This window comes from Limulus polyphemus, unplaced genomic scaffold (assembly GCF_000517525.1).
Source record: "Limulus polyphemus unplaced genomic scaffold, Limulus_polyphemus-2.1.2 Scaffold235, whole genome shotgun sequence".
Taxonomy (NCBI): domain Eukaryota; kingdom Metazoa; phylum Arthropoda; class Merostomata; order Xiphosura; family Limulidae; genus Limulus; species Limulus polyphemus.
The window spans coordinates 86641-101360 of record NW_013665845.1 but is presented as its reverse complement, the minus strand read 5'-3'; the positions used below and the strand labels follow the sequence as shown (position 1 = coordinate 101360).

The window sequence follows — 14720 nt, the reverse complement described above, 5'->3', positions numbered from 1 at the left end:
ACATAAATTCATGAAATAGTATTTCAATAAAATTTTGAATGCGAGTCAACAAACGAGATGACATGGCCTTTCACCCATAACCCAATGGAAAGGTTAATAAACAAGTACTTTGTCCAAAAGTAGTTTCGTTTCTTTTCTCGTTCTCAATGCTTTGTGTTTTTCATCATTTGTTAAGGAATATATGCACTAATAAACATGCAGATTATAGACTCTTTGGTCTTGCTCTTCATGCTATTTTATCATTTGTTAAACCATACTTTTATTGATGAAAGTTTGCATCATAAAAACACTCCTCTTTTGCCATCTCCTAATTTAAAAAACAAAATTCTGCTAACCTGTTGTTTAGCCTTGCTTTGTATTCTCTCTCCATCAAATAACTATATACTCTATTTGCAAGCTTTTTTTTCTGTTATATTTGTTTTATCTAACCCTCATCAAGATTACCATAGTAAAGAAGAGAATGGAAGTTATTTAACTACATTGATTTGGAGTAAATTTTATATAGATCCATGCAGCCAATTCTGAGAGCCCCCAAAATCCCTTTATTCCACCACCATCGTTAGGGAGCCCTAGTATGGGAATTTTAAAAATCTAAATGTAGATACTAGTTTGATCCCTGGAATGACTGCTCATATGGGGACTCAGATTTTAAAATGTTCAAAAATGAACTTATTGTTTTGGTTGCTCTGGTTGTATACTGGTTCATTCAAACTCTTCACTCTGCCAGAAATGTTTCTTTCCGATGTGGTACATTACCTGTTATTACATAAATAGCTATTCTTGTTCAGTGCTGCCCTCTACATACAATTTATTTTCCTCATACCACAAGCCTTGTACTTCCATGTACCTTACAATCAATTGGTTCAACTGTGTCTCGCATGTAAATCATCATATGACAACCCTCCACCAATAAGAGTGTAACACACTCTCCTGATGCATGTGACTCCCTTTGTTTGATTCTACTGAACTATCACTTCTCATTTGGCAGTACTTGTGTCAAGAAGTTTTTGTAGTGCTCTTCAATCGTGCTTTATTGTTCGACTTCATGATTTTTTTAAATTCTTATTCCGAAGTGGATTTGTTTCTCAAAAGTTAATGACTTTTCAGATAACTTATTTTCCCAGTTTTTCTTTTTTTTTTCTCATCACATGATTGTGTTTGATTTTCCATTGTTGCACAATGAATTCTGAAGTTGAGGTTACCACTTCAGAGGTAATACCTTTTATTAGCACACTCACAAAGGCTACAGGTGAGGGTGACTCGTATATGGACTTATTGACTACCATCCGCCATGAGATTGAGCATTATACGATCCAACCTGCTTCTCCTGATCTTGCCCCTATTCCTCCTGGACATGCCAAACCTGTTCAGGTCGAGTAGGATATGTTCTGTTTTGTCCACTTCCCCGATATCATATGATTGCCTTTTTTTTTTCGACCCAATACCTCCTCCTCTCTGGATATTAGGGTTCATATTGAGTGTTTTGTTTGTCAGATGGTAGATGGTGCCAGCATGCCTTCCCCTCCATGGGCTTCAGATCAGTTTGCCTTGGCCTACCATCAGGCTGAATGCCTGTTTCTCAATTCTCAAAACTTAGAATCGCATCTGCCCATGTGGAGGGCAGACCCTGATCATCCTGTTTGTTTATCCCAAGCCCAATTTTCCAACTTTGTCTTACCTTATTAACTCTCCTACAATCCTTGTCTACATCCATCTTCTTTCTGAGGTGATCCACAGAGATCCTGAGGGTTTTTCATAGGATAACCTCTCCCTGATTGCCTCCATGTTGGTAAGTTAGTCTTCTTCGGCTCTGTCTTTACACACATGGTTTCTCTGTTGTTGGAGAGGGATGCAAATTTGTCCCAATATATCAGGGACTTATGTATGAACTCTTTTCTACAGCGGTATGTTTTTGGTAATATTCCTAAGACTGGAATCCCATGTGGAGTCGGTGTGACAACAAACTACCCTTTCTTTTTTGGAGGATTGCTTGTCTCATTCAGAACCTAGATATGCCCCTATTACACCCATCCAGCTGCTTACCTGTTCCTACCTCTAGGGGTTCTTCATCTCATCATTTTATTTGATGCAGATGGACATGTTGCCAACAGTATCAGTGACTACGGAGTGGGTTCCTGTCCAGTAGGAGCTCGCTTGACCGATTTTGTCCCCCTTTGTTGACATTTTGCCTCAGATCTTTGAATTATTTGGGTATTATCCGAGGGACTTGTCATTCATTTTATTTCCTCTCCTCCATTGTCTCGGGTACCTATTTTCTTTCCATTGCCTAGGAATCCTACCACTGTCCGAGGCAGTACAAGATTTTCTCTCCCAGCAGGCCATCAAACCTCTCAGTCATCCTTTTCCAGGATTTTATTACAGGCTGTTTGTGCTATCTGAGAAAACTGGGTACTGTCAGCTTGTGATCAATTTTTGGTTCTATCCTGATTTACCATGAAGTCTTTTCTCACCCTATTGCTATTTCTCTGGGTTTGTGGTTGACCAAGGTAGACATCACAAATGCTTAGCTGCATGTCCCGATATCTCATCAGCCGAGAAGCTATCTTCGGTTCATTCATCATGGACTAGTTTATACACTTCATGCCCAGCTCTTCAGGCTTGCTTCGGTCCCATACGTCTCTTGTTGGCTTTTGCCCAACATTTGCATACTCGGGGTTGAGCTTACATCATTAGATAGACGTATGGCTTCTGTTAGCTTGTTCTGAACATGAGTCAGCCCATCACACTCATTTACTGCTCCTAGAGGCAGCTCGTATGGTTTCGTTAATAAAATTGGAGAATTCATTCCTTATATCTGCCCAATCTATTGTCCACATAGATGTTTTTTTGAACACCCATCTCAGTAGGGCTCAACCTTCTCCTAATCGACTTCGTTCAATGGAGCTTTTAGTTCTCCATGCCTTTACAGCTCACGAGGTTCTATCGCTTTTGGGGATGTGGTCTTCCATGGAAGTCCTTATCCCCTTGGATTGGGTGCATATGAGATCTCCTCAGTGGGTTCTGCAGAACCAATGGAGACTTGCCTGGGATCCATTGGAGGCTTCTATTTCCCTTTCTTTTTCCCTTGTAGGCAATCTGAATTGGTGGTTGGACAAGGCTGACATGTTGGTGGGCGTTATGCTTCCTCCCCTTCATCCGGATTTGCGTATCAGCAGGAAGCTTCAGGTAAGTGGTCTCCTGCCAAAAGACTTACCATATCAACATCCTGGAACTTCTGGCTGTACATCTTGTTTTGGATCCTTTTCTTCATTTTGCCAGGAATAATCTGGTCATGATCCATTCTGACAATTCTATAGTAGTGGCTTATATCAATCACCAAGGCAGCACCCGTTCTTGTTCCCTTTGTGGTCAAACATTAGATATCTTTTTTTGGCCCACACACTTGGTATTCGTATCCTTGCGTGTCATGTTCCAGGTGCTTTCAATCTTGTTGTGTATTGTCTTTTCCATCTCGATGTAGTGGACTCTTGATCCTTGTTTTCCAGTGGCTATGCCATCAGTTTGATACTCCTCATTTGGATGCATTTGCCACATCCTTCAATACCAATTTACCTGTGTTTTGGTCTCTGGTTCCTCATCCTCTTGTTCTGGCTGTTGATGCATGGAGTCAAGATTTGACCAACATATAACTGTATATTTATCCTCCCATCCATCTTCTTCACATGGTACTTTTGATAAGTTATGCCACTCTATGTCAAGTCCTTCTGATCGCTACGTACTGGCTGTCACAACCGTGGTTTCCTCAGCTGCTCCAGCTCCTCTGTTATCTCTTACTCTTACTCCATCCCTTCTATGGATGTTTATCATCATAAGGGGAATGTTTTTTGCCATTAGTCTTTGGATCAATGGTTTTCCCTGTTCAACCCATTATTCCTCATATAAAAAATTTCCTCATTTGGCTGTTTGATCAGGAGTCTTCTGTCTCCTTGATCATGGGTTATCGAGCTTCTTTATCCCCCACTTTTCGTTTTTTCCAGGTACCATAAAGTTTTTACCTCTCATACCCTTTCCCTATTATTGTGTTCCTTCTGGGAGGCTGGGATTTTAATGCAGTTGACTTGCTGTGTAAAGTCTGTCATGCCCTAGTCACTCTACACCTAGGGGCACATCCTTTTACTTTCATCCACATTCCATTACTCTATTGAATTGAGATTTGTTATATGGTGGTTTGGATCCCTGTCTCACCTTTGTTCTCTCCTGTATGAATGTGCTTCTCCCAATTTCCACCCATGTCTGCAACACCTAATTTCACACCCGGCAAGGATTATACCTGGTACAGATGTGGTGCAGTCTCCTACATGTAATCCTCTACTGTGAGGATCTACTCTTTTTAGGGTGTTCTTCAGACACTTTTGAGGAAGGTTTCATTGTTTTTCCCTCACACTGGTCCTTCCATCTATTCGGTGTGATATTTTAGCTATTTATGTGAAAGGAGTTAATGTACCATATCAAAAACTTATAAATTTCCTATACTTAAAACATATTTCCGATAGGTACTTACTTCCCACCCTTCCTCCCCACTGTAAACTGGTGCTTCCATTTTCTGCCAAAAGTTGAAGTGATAGTTCAATAGAATCAAATAGAGGGAGTCATGTGCATCAGAAAAGTGTGTCACACTCTTATTGGTGGAGGGTTGTCGCATGATGATTTATGAGGGAAATGCAGTTGATTGTAAAGTACATGGAATCTCAAGACTTGTGACATGTGAAAAAAGGTTTGCATATAGAGGGAAGTACCTATTACAAATATATTTTTAGTATAGGAAAATTATAACTTTAAATCAGTTTAGCAAAAATTGTGGGATTAGCTAAAAAATTCAGTAAGCACAAATACATACAGTTGAGGGGTAAAATATAGCTCATTTTATGGAAAAGATTTCCATAAATTAGTGAATCAGTTTGTTTTGTGTATGAAAATTTTTGTTCTGTAGCTTGGTTAATGTTTTAAAACTGTGGATGCTCCCTTTTGTATTTCATGTTTCCAGGAAGTGGCAGTCTATGAAACTTCTAAGAAAAAATTAGTGTCACTTTCTGAGAGGACCACAGATAGTGGAACATTCTTGGATCCTTCTATGCAGTCAGCAAGAGAAGAGGATATCTACCATCAGCAGGTTGTGTGACACTTTTTCTGTTTTTCATTTATTTACTATGTATGTAGATAATGAAAGCTCTCATGTTCTATGAATTTTTTTTAGAAGCAAAGTGTGGTAGGTTTTATAAACTGCTAATGTGTGCACCAATTAATTTTTAACGTGCAAGACGGATGCATTAGTAGCATTTAATCTTAACTTCTTTTATTTTTTCCGAGTCCTTACAAATAAAATTTTAAACTTATCTCACAGATTCAAAGTGTTAGTTAAAAAGGATCAAGAATAGTTTACCAACATGTAATTTAAGCATGAGATGAGATATCACAATAGGACTGCTAATGATTTTAACTCCTCTTTTTGAATTAGCCCAGTATGATTTTTTAGCAAGTTTTTGTTTAGCACAAAAGTTTATTAAGTCAGCTGTTTCACACCTAAAACTTTTTCAGCAAAAAGGTTGCATTTAAACAATCTTAAGATAGTAATTGGTACATGTGTTATGTTGAAACTGATGAAACAAAATCACATTTAATGATAATTGATTTTTTTTTACCTTACAGCAAAAAATAATTATATATATATATGTATTTGTTTTAGCATTAAGGATAACACAGTCATATTTTCTTGACCTTCTAAGCCCATGTAATAAAATGATTAGCTTGTAATAATACTTCATATGGTCCAAAAGATAAAATCAGAACCTGCTTGCTTTTGTACACTAGCTGTAGGACTTTGTAATATATCTAATGTTATTAATTTTTGTTTTAATTATTGTTATACTTTTAATACATAGATCACTGTACACTGTTAGCTTAGTATATGGATTTAGGACTAACCTATCTTAAGCTGGCTGAAACTATCATTAACAGTGAGGATATCCAACTGATGAAACAATGCATTCTGATTTTTAAAACTAAAAACATAAGAAAAGTATATTTAATTTGCTAAACCTATTACCAGAATGATTATTTAGTTTTGTATCTTAGTAAGTAGTTGCCTTTGATCAGAAGTTAATATGTAATGTAGATAGCTGTCATATTGTTTTTATATTCACTTATTCCATGCTCCTTCTTCAGCGACTATATAGTTATCAAATTTGTGTAGCATTTTTTCATTATTCAAATTACAACAGAGATCCAAATATTTGGGTTCTTACTGTATTTGCTGAAGTGAAAAGTCACTGCCAGTTTGTTGTACAATACCTTGCTGTTCTTCTAATGCTTTTAATAAAATATTGTTCTTCAGTGGGTAATTTTGATAAATAACAAAAATTGTCAATTATATAATTTTCAAGAATTAACTGTTAAGTTGATATTAACCCTTTTTGGGCTTGGTGGAAGTTTATCACTTATATCCCTAGTTTTTCCTTCTCACAGTGGAAATATTTATATTGTATACAACTAAAATTGTATTTAGTTTAGAATAAAAGTATTTGCATAATTGAGTTTTTCTGATTTTTTATATGTTGTGAAACTATTTGTAAAAATATTAAAAAAAAAGTTTTACTTTCAAATTTTAATTATTTTTAGTGTTGATCAGAAATTTCCCTTTTATATACACAGTCAGTTTCAACTTGATTGAAATTCATTAACACAAGTATTTTAATGCTTTATTTTACCAATTTTATTAATCGGCTGTTCTGCTATAAATCATAAGAAAAACAGTAAAAAACTGGGGAAAAAATGCATCAGTGACCTACAAACTGATTTATCACAATGGATCCTATCAGGCTAGGTAATAGTATATTTTGCTAACAGTAGTCTTGATGTAAATTAATTTATATGTAATAAATATACTTTCATTTCAATAAGTTATACTTTTTTTTAAGTACATTGTTTAACATGATAACCTTAACTATAATATTCAATATGTAAGGATTTGAGTTATTGGAATATTTTGCCATTGCCTACAATACTTTCTAAACCTGTTGAAACTTTCTATCACAGAAGCAGATTTGTCTAGCTTTCAGGGAAATATAATTTAACACACAGAATTATTTTCAGGAACTTGAGGAATAACTAATAAAATTATATAAAAAATCCCATATATGTGATTTGTTCCTAATTTTCCAGACTTTCTACTAAATTTAACTAGATTTTGCCAATTTTCTACAATACTATGAATAACTTCTCACACCTCTTTATTCGGTTTACATTGACATATATACTTCATATATTGCTCTATCCAATGGTATTTAAATTTTGCCTATAGCTAATTTAAAAGCAGACCTAAATTAGTAGTTGTTCTGATCGTATGGTGTGAGGTCATAAAAGGATGAGAACAACAAGCCATAAACCATTCTAATAAAACCAGAGGAAAAAAATTATATGAGAAACAAACTTCAGCATTTTGTTCTCAAGTTATAACAGTTTCTTAGCAAATATAAACTTATATTTTGGGATGGGCAGGGAAAAAAATCAGTAAATGTGTTGTTTACAAGTGTGGCTCCTCAGAGCCTTTTTTTTTTTTGTGAATTACACTAAAAAATATTACAAATGACAAACTGTTAGTTCTGAAATATTTCGTGGAAAAATTTTTTCATTGGTTTTACTTAACTTTTAAAATTTTGCATACTTGTGTTCACTTAATACCTGAAAGGTACTTGCAAACCTGGAAAAGGTATTTTGTATAATGTGTGGCCAAAAATTTATGATTGCTACTTTATTAAGACTTATCTATGAAATTAAAGTGAATGAAGATTTTAAAATGCTTTCATTTTTATATATATTAAAGTCTTCAATTAAATTTATTTTAATTTATTTTTGATATTATTAGTTTAATCAGATGTTTTATCTTATAGTCTCTAATCTCTTAAGTTGTTTTTACAGGGTGATCCTGAAAACCCAGAACGATGCACCCTCATGTAAGGCTCTCATCACCCTCTCTACCAGAGATGTGAAGATAGTATTTTTATGACAGATAACGCCAGAAAATTCTTGTTTGTGTTTGAATGAAATCTAAAGTGACTATGCGTTATTTTGTTCTCTTTTATATTTTCCATATCAATAATTGCAATACCATTTTAGTTATTTAAATGTAAGTTTTTGGTTTTGAGAAACATTTGATATACGTGAAAGAAGAGTCCCAAGGCTTCCCTAAGTGTTTGTAATCTCCTAAAAGTACTTTTTTCCAACTTTCTCCCTTTTTTTTTTTTTCTTAACAGTAAACCTTTTAAAGAAAAATATCTTACACAAATTTTGTTTTAGGAGTAAGTTTCAATTTTTGTTGTGTAGTATAAAGAACTGAAGCATTTGTATAATTTTTTTTTATGAAATAGGATCATAGAATAAATTTCAGTGCTATCAGATTCTATGATATATATATGTCATCTGAAAAGTGGCTGGCTTTGTAAGGATGTATGTTATGCTTCAGGTAACTGAAAATTGGATAATGTAGGAATACCAGTTTGGTGTAGGTTAATAGAAAACTTGTATCAGAAATTAAAGATTTCAGTGTTAGTCTTTTACATGTTAGGCAGGAGATTGTGAGATTATCAGAACAAAATAATATGCATTGCTGTGAACATAATTGTTTTATATTCTTATATTATGGATTTTTTTTATAATAAAACATGAATATAAAAAGGTCATTAAAGGTGAAGCTCTGAAAATTATTAAGTAGAATTTGGTATCACAGGTTTCATAAACATGTATTACACTGTGGATATAATTGGGTGAAAATTTCAGTAATGTTCTGATTTGAGTACATTCTGAGAAAGGATGTTTTTTTAAAATCGAGTACATCTTCAGTGGTATATTCATTTGAACCAGACTGATGAAGATCTCATTTTTTATGGATAGAAATATTTTTTCTTCTTATTCACAGTGTAGTATGTCATGAATTTATAAACTGATTTTAGTTTGAATTAATAATGTAAGATCTTGTTTTCTTACGAGCAGAATTTCTAAGATTTGACATATAAACATTCCTGGATGCTTTTAGACACTGCATTCAAGTTGTAAGGTATTTTATTTTCTGAGAAGTTTTGAGATGATTTTCATAGGTTAAAATACTTTTTTTTTTTCATTATAATTTGTTCTAAATTACTTGTGTTTCAAGTTGTGTTACTTGAAAATGATATTGACAAATTAGTCTTTTTCTTTACCATTTATCTTTAGATTTGAATTTATAATAAAAAGAATACAAGAAAATTTTATTGGGAAACTCCTACTTTGAGAGATATTGTTTTGATTTAAAATTTATCAACTTAAATTAAGGAGCTTTCATTGAAAATTAATAGTAGGCCTACAGTGTCTAATGTGGTGTAATGACAAAATAGTGGCATGTAAAATGGCAGTATATTTGCTCATTATATTTTTATAGAAAATTAATCAAACATCTACATAGTGGAAATGTTTTATATACACAGACTTTCAATTGTCTTTAAATATTTCTTATTTAATAGTGCTGCTTGTGTGTCTGTCAACTGATACAGTTTAAAATTGCAGTGTGCAAAACCAATGAAGTAACATGCAAAGAAATGCCAGATCTTTTAGACATTATTTTTTACCTTGCAAACATTCTTAAGGTTTAAAATTATGGCTAATTGTAGGATGCTATGATATTTTTTTTTAAGTTTATTGTCTTTAAAATCAAGTTTTTGTATTATCAAAATTTATGCTAGTTTTGCTTATTACTTAAGTTTTCACAAAACATTGTCATAGAAATATTGCTCAGTATAACAACATGTAAATCTGATTTAGAATAGTTTTTAAAACAATTGAAATATTAACAGCACCTTCCCTTGCATATCTTTTTTAAAGAAGTATATTATTGTTAATATCCTGATTAGTGACTTAGTGTGAGTTGTGTATTTTTTTCCAAGAGTTTCTTTTTGGAAGATTTTAGTTTGTAATTGTACAATTGTTAAGCACATCATACTCAAAAATTACAAATTTAAATTTTAAATAACACTATAAAGAAATGTATACCAACTATTCTTGTCAGAGCAAGCTATTTACAGTAGTAGTATTTGCTCTCAATGAAAATATTGTCATATAATTTAAATTAGAAAATATAGTTGTTATTAAAAATCATTTTTTTAAAACTTTGGGAACTTCTGCTTCTGTATGAGTTTAAGCATAAATTTTGTCAAGCTTGTCTCATCTAATGAATAAGACTATACTTGGAGAGACACAAAGAGCTTGTTTGATTACTAAAAGTCTGACTTCCAGAACAAATGCCAGCAATTACTATGGTGAATGAGTATTTTATCACTTAGGTTTCATCTAATCTTAAATTATGTTTTGAGTTTTCAGAATACAATTAGCTGGAGTAGGTTATCTTTTAAGATCATTGTTTAACTACATAAGATTTTGATTAGGCTTTGTAAAAAATTTTCTTTCCATGTTTTCCATAAAATTTATATATTGTATATATAATCCTACATAGCCATTTTAATTTCCATAAACTTAAGATTTCAAAAGTCAGAAATAAAATAATTTATTAACAACAATTGATAACATTATTAGTAGAGGTCATTCAGTATTTGGAGTGTGCTTGAGAATGTGGAAAAATAACTGCTACAATTAGGTGTACATGAAAAGGTTGAAACATTAGTACTTCTCCAATACATAGCAGTGTTTGTGTTTCAGTGCTCTTGCCAATTGGTTTTCCTTGGTTACTTTTTAAAAGTTAAGCTATTTCCTCAATTATTTTCAAGTATATTAACATTGTTTGGGTAATAGAGCAGATGAATATAACTGTTAAGTCTTCAAAAGTTTTGTTTAGCTAGTGTTTTGCTGGTTCGTTCTTGTACTTCAAGTTGCTATGGTCTAGTAATTTCTGACAAAATATTTAGAGCTAATTTTGACTCTCCACTGTTGAGGTGAATAAATTTATTGTTATTTTTTTTAAATATTATGGATAACGGCTAGACTCCAAGTAGATGAATAATGGAAACGAGCTTGTTCTTTTGTAAGTCTAAAGTCAGACCTAACCCAATTATAAATTACCTAAAATATTCAGTGAAGCACTTGTTTTTATGTCTCTTTTATTTAATGCTCTGTTTTATACTAGTTGCACACAAAATTAATCTGAAATTTTTTAAGAATTCAAATTATTTAAAGTGATAGTTTTAGCTTTACAATTAGAGACCATTAGGTTGTTTGAACATGCAAATATTTTTACAGTAGAAATTACTATTGATTTTCTAGTGATATCCAAGTGTTAAACCTTCTTCAGATCAAACTAGCGTGTAGTTCCACTAGTAACATTTAGACAAAGAAACTTAAACTTCATTCTTACGTTTTATATTCTAAGCTCTTGTAACAATTATGTGAGCTATATGATATATTTACTTTCTATATTAAATGAACATGTTTTAAGTGTAGTTGTTTTTCAAAACTAAGAGAATACACTACTGACCTGTCAACAGTGACTGTGTGTGAGGTAAGGACTGGTGCTTGTAAGACATTTTAGTTTTGTAAACACCTAGTTCAACTTTAACTCATATTCTACATTCTTAAACAGATATGGGAATGTCGTTGTATTTTTTGGCTGTGTTTTATTTAAAGTACTGGTTGAACATCACTAATAAATACTTAGCCAACATAAGTAAAGGCTGATTTATGTAAATTTAACAAAGAAGGTAAAATATTGCACCATCATCATATGCAGTTTGTATCAATTCTGTGGTTATTACCCACTAAAACAGTACCCCAATATGAATAGCATAATTATGAATTTTCAAGGTGTATTTAACATTATTCTTCATATGAATTAATGGCTAAAACATTTTGGTTCCATGCATCTTACCTAGTTTCTTCTTCTAAGTTTTGATAATGAATGTTAACATTTTCCTGTTACTTTAACTGGAAATTAAGTTCTTGGAAAAAATACTTTATGGGCAAGTGTTTCAAATGTATTTGTTCCTCAAAATATTATTTTCTTCTATTTTATGATACTCAAACTCAGGTTTTTAAGTAAGATTTCAACCAAATTTGTGTAATCTGATTTTATCAAGCCATGATTCTTGGGAAGAATCAAGTAAAAGTTTAAACATTGCACCATTAATTATTTGTTGTAATATGAGAGAATTTCAAATGTAATTATTTGTATCAGTTTTGTTGCTTATTTTTACTGGTCTCGATATGGATGGATTTTGGGATATATTTTTTCAACCAGATAAAACCTCTTAAATTTATACTCAAGCCATCTGGGTCCGTCCCTTTCTCATGAAGTTAAATTTTACACAATTGCAGAATTTTTGGAAATTTTTTTTTTTTTTATTCTTGTGTTGATACTGAAATATTTATATATTATTATGAAATTAAGTAATGGTGAACTTCAGAAAGAATTACATTAATTAAAATATACACTTCTTCCTTCACCATTATCGAAATATATTGTAGGTGGTGATTGAAATGCAATTATTAATTAATGAGTTCATTATTATAAGGCTAATAATAAATAAGTATAACGTAGATGTTATTCTCTTACAAAAGTTTGAGTTATATTTTTATAAAGGTAAGATGTAAAACGAAATGGTTTGTGGATCGCTGAAGACATGCGAAGCCACTGTCTGTGAGAATAAAGCATTGTAGAGGATCACCAGAGTCCTCGGTATATATCATTAAGAGTTCAAAGCAACAGTAGTGTAAAAGAACAATCTATCCAACTAAACTGAATAATTTCTAATTTGTCCATTGTTATTAAAAGTGGTAAAATACATATAATTTGTAAATGTTTTATCGAACCATGCACATGTTGCTCACATATGTTAAGATTTTATGATTTTATTTTAAGGTAATTCTCGTCTCCTGAGACAAACTGTAACATGTAATCATTTAACCATCATAGTAAAGTTCATAATCTTTTCCATGATTAAAAACTGTAATTTATATTTGTGGTTGAAATTATTAAAAAGTCCTTTTGATGAAATTTTTTGCACAGATGGAAAAAATATGGCTTTACATAATCTATGTATATATGCCATACAGTCATGAAGATGGGAATGCTTAACACTTTAGTAACAGTGTGGATGAAAAAATTAAGATTTGGTTTATTTTGTGTATGTATCATAACACATCAGAAAATTAAAACAAAAAATTTTTCGTTACTGGTAGACTAGTATTTGACCAACAAAACTTTCGGAAAAACAACCAACAGCAAAAAAAAAAGCTGAAAGCCCCTATGTATGTAGTTAGTATATAAGATGCTGATGTGCTAGGCCTAGTTTATAGGCTCATAGTATGATAACCCGAATTCTGAAAGAGCAGATTTTAACTTTTTTATGTGGGAATTTTCATATCTTAACATGACCCAAGTTCATTGTCTGACATTTTTACATGGACACTTTTGTAAGACTTTCCTACATTGTGTAAAAAATTTCAACCGTATGATAAATTGTCTTTCGAACTTTGTGTTTGGATCGGCTTGCTTCTCTGAGGATAGTATCAAGGTAAAACCTATAATGATCCAAATTGAAAATCCGTGTCACATCAGGGTGCCATTTTGTAATTGTCATTTGTGTGCTGTCCTTATGTTTTTCAACCCACGTATCATGTTTTAGTACTATTTGTAGTAGTTTAGAGCTCATACAAGTAAATGCATGTATCATTTTTTGTTTGAATTTTTAAAATGTGGATTGTGAGTCACTATTTTATGAAAATTGGAGGTTTTACTTGCCAGTTATCCTGTTTTATCTTAAGTCAAAATAAAGTTTTAATAACTACAAATTGTACAAAGGCTGATAAATTCCTACTTCAGTGGTAAACTATACAGAGGAAACCTTTATCATATAATAATATTCTGTTTTAAATGATTTGGTAAAATAACTTCAAATCTGCAATATTAATTTGTATTTTTCCCAAACATACACATGGAACATTATTAACAATGTAGCTACTGTACTGGATTCTAAGTTATTGACTTCATATGTTTGTAATGTAAGAGCACAGCCAATAATGAGTGTCAATTGTGTATCAGAAAAGCTACCCTTGTTCATAACATTCGATATATTATAAACTCTCCTGCACTGGAGAGCTTTAATTAGCATATAGCTATGGTGTCAGAATTGAAAAAGAAAATAGTATCGTAACTATTATTATATTTACAATAACTTTACTAGATATATTACATTATGTGAAAGTACGATGTCAACAACGATTCATTGACAAATACAAATTTCAATTATTATTTGACTGTGCCAGTCTCGTCCTAATGGGTACTTATCGGGTAGCCGAAAGTTCGAGCCGCGATATGTTGCAAACACGGCTCCGCACTTTCAGCTATGGTTGCGTTGTAATTGACGCAATCCTGTTATTCGGCGACTGTGCCTAAACCATAACTTAAAGCCGTCTGAACTGACTGTCGTGTTTCACGTATGGCGTCATTGAAATTATCAAATAACCAAACATTTCATAGTATTTGTTTTTTTATTTGGATACAGAAGATTTTAAAATATTTATTTTCGCTTAAGGATTTCGTTATGATTTGCACCAGTGTTATTAGGTCATTGTTGCTTTATTAGAATTCTTTCACCGTGGTTTATTTTTGGGTGACTTTTGGTTAATCTTTATTTGACACTCAAAAGAAAAAAAAAAATGAATAATTTAATCAAAGCTTAGTTTTTAGAATGTATGTATAGAAATTAGACCACTTTAATAAGAAT

The 14720-nt window shown here is 32.2% G+C and overlaps 1 pseudogene; it reads left to right on the top strand.

Moving 5' to 3' along the window:
• LOC106478632 overlaps window positions 1–13785 on the top strand; it is a 68891-nt pseudogene extending 55106 nt beyond the window's left edge.
• The last annotated feature ends 935 nt before the right edge of the window (window positions 13786–14720 follow it).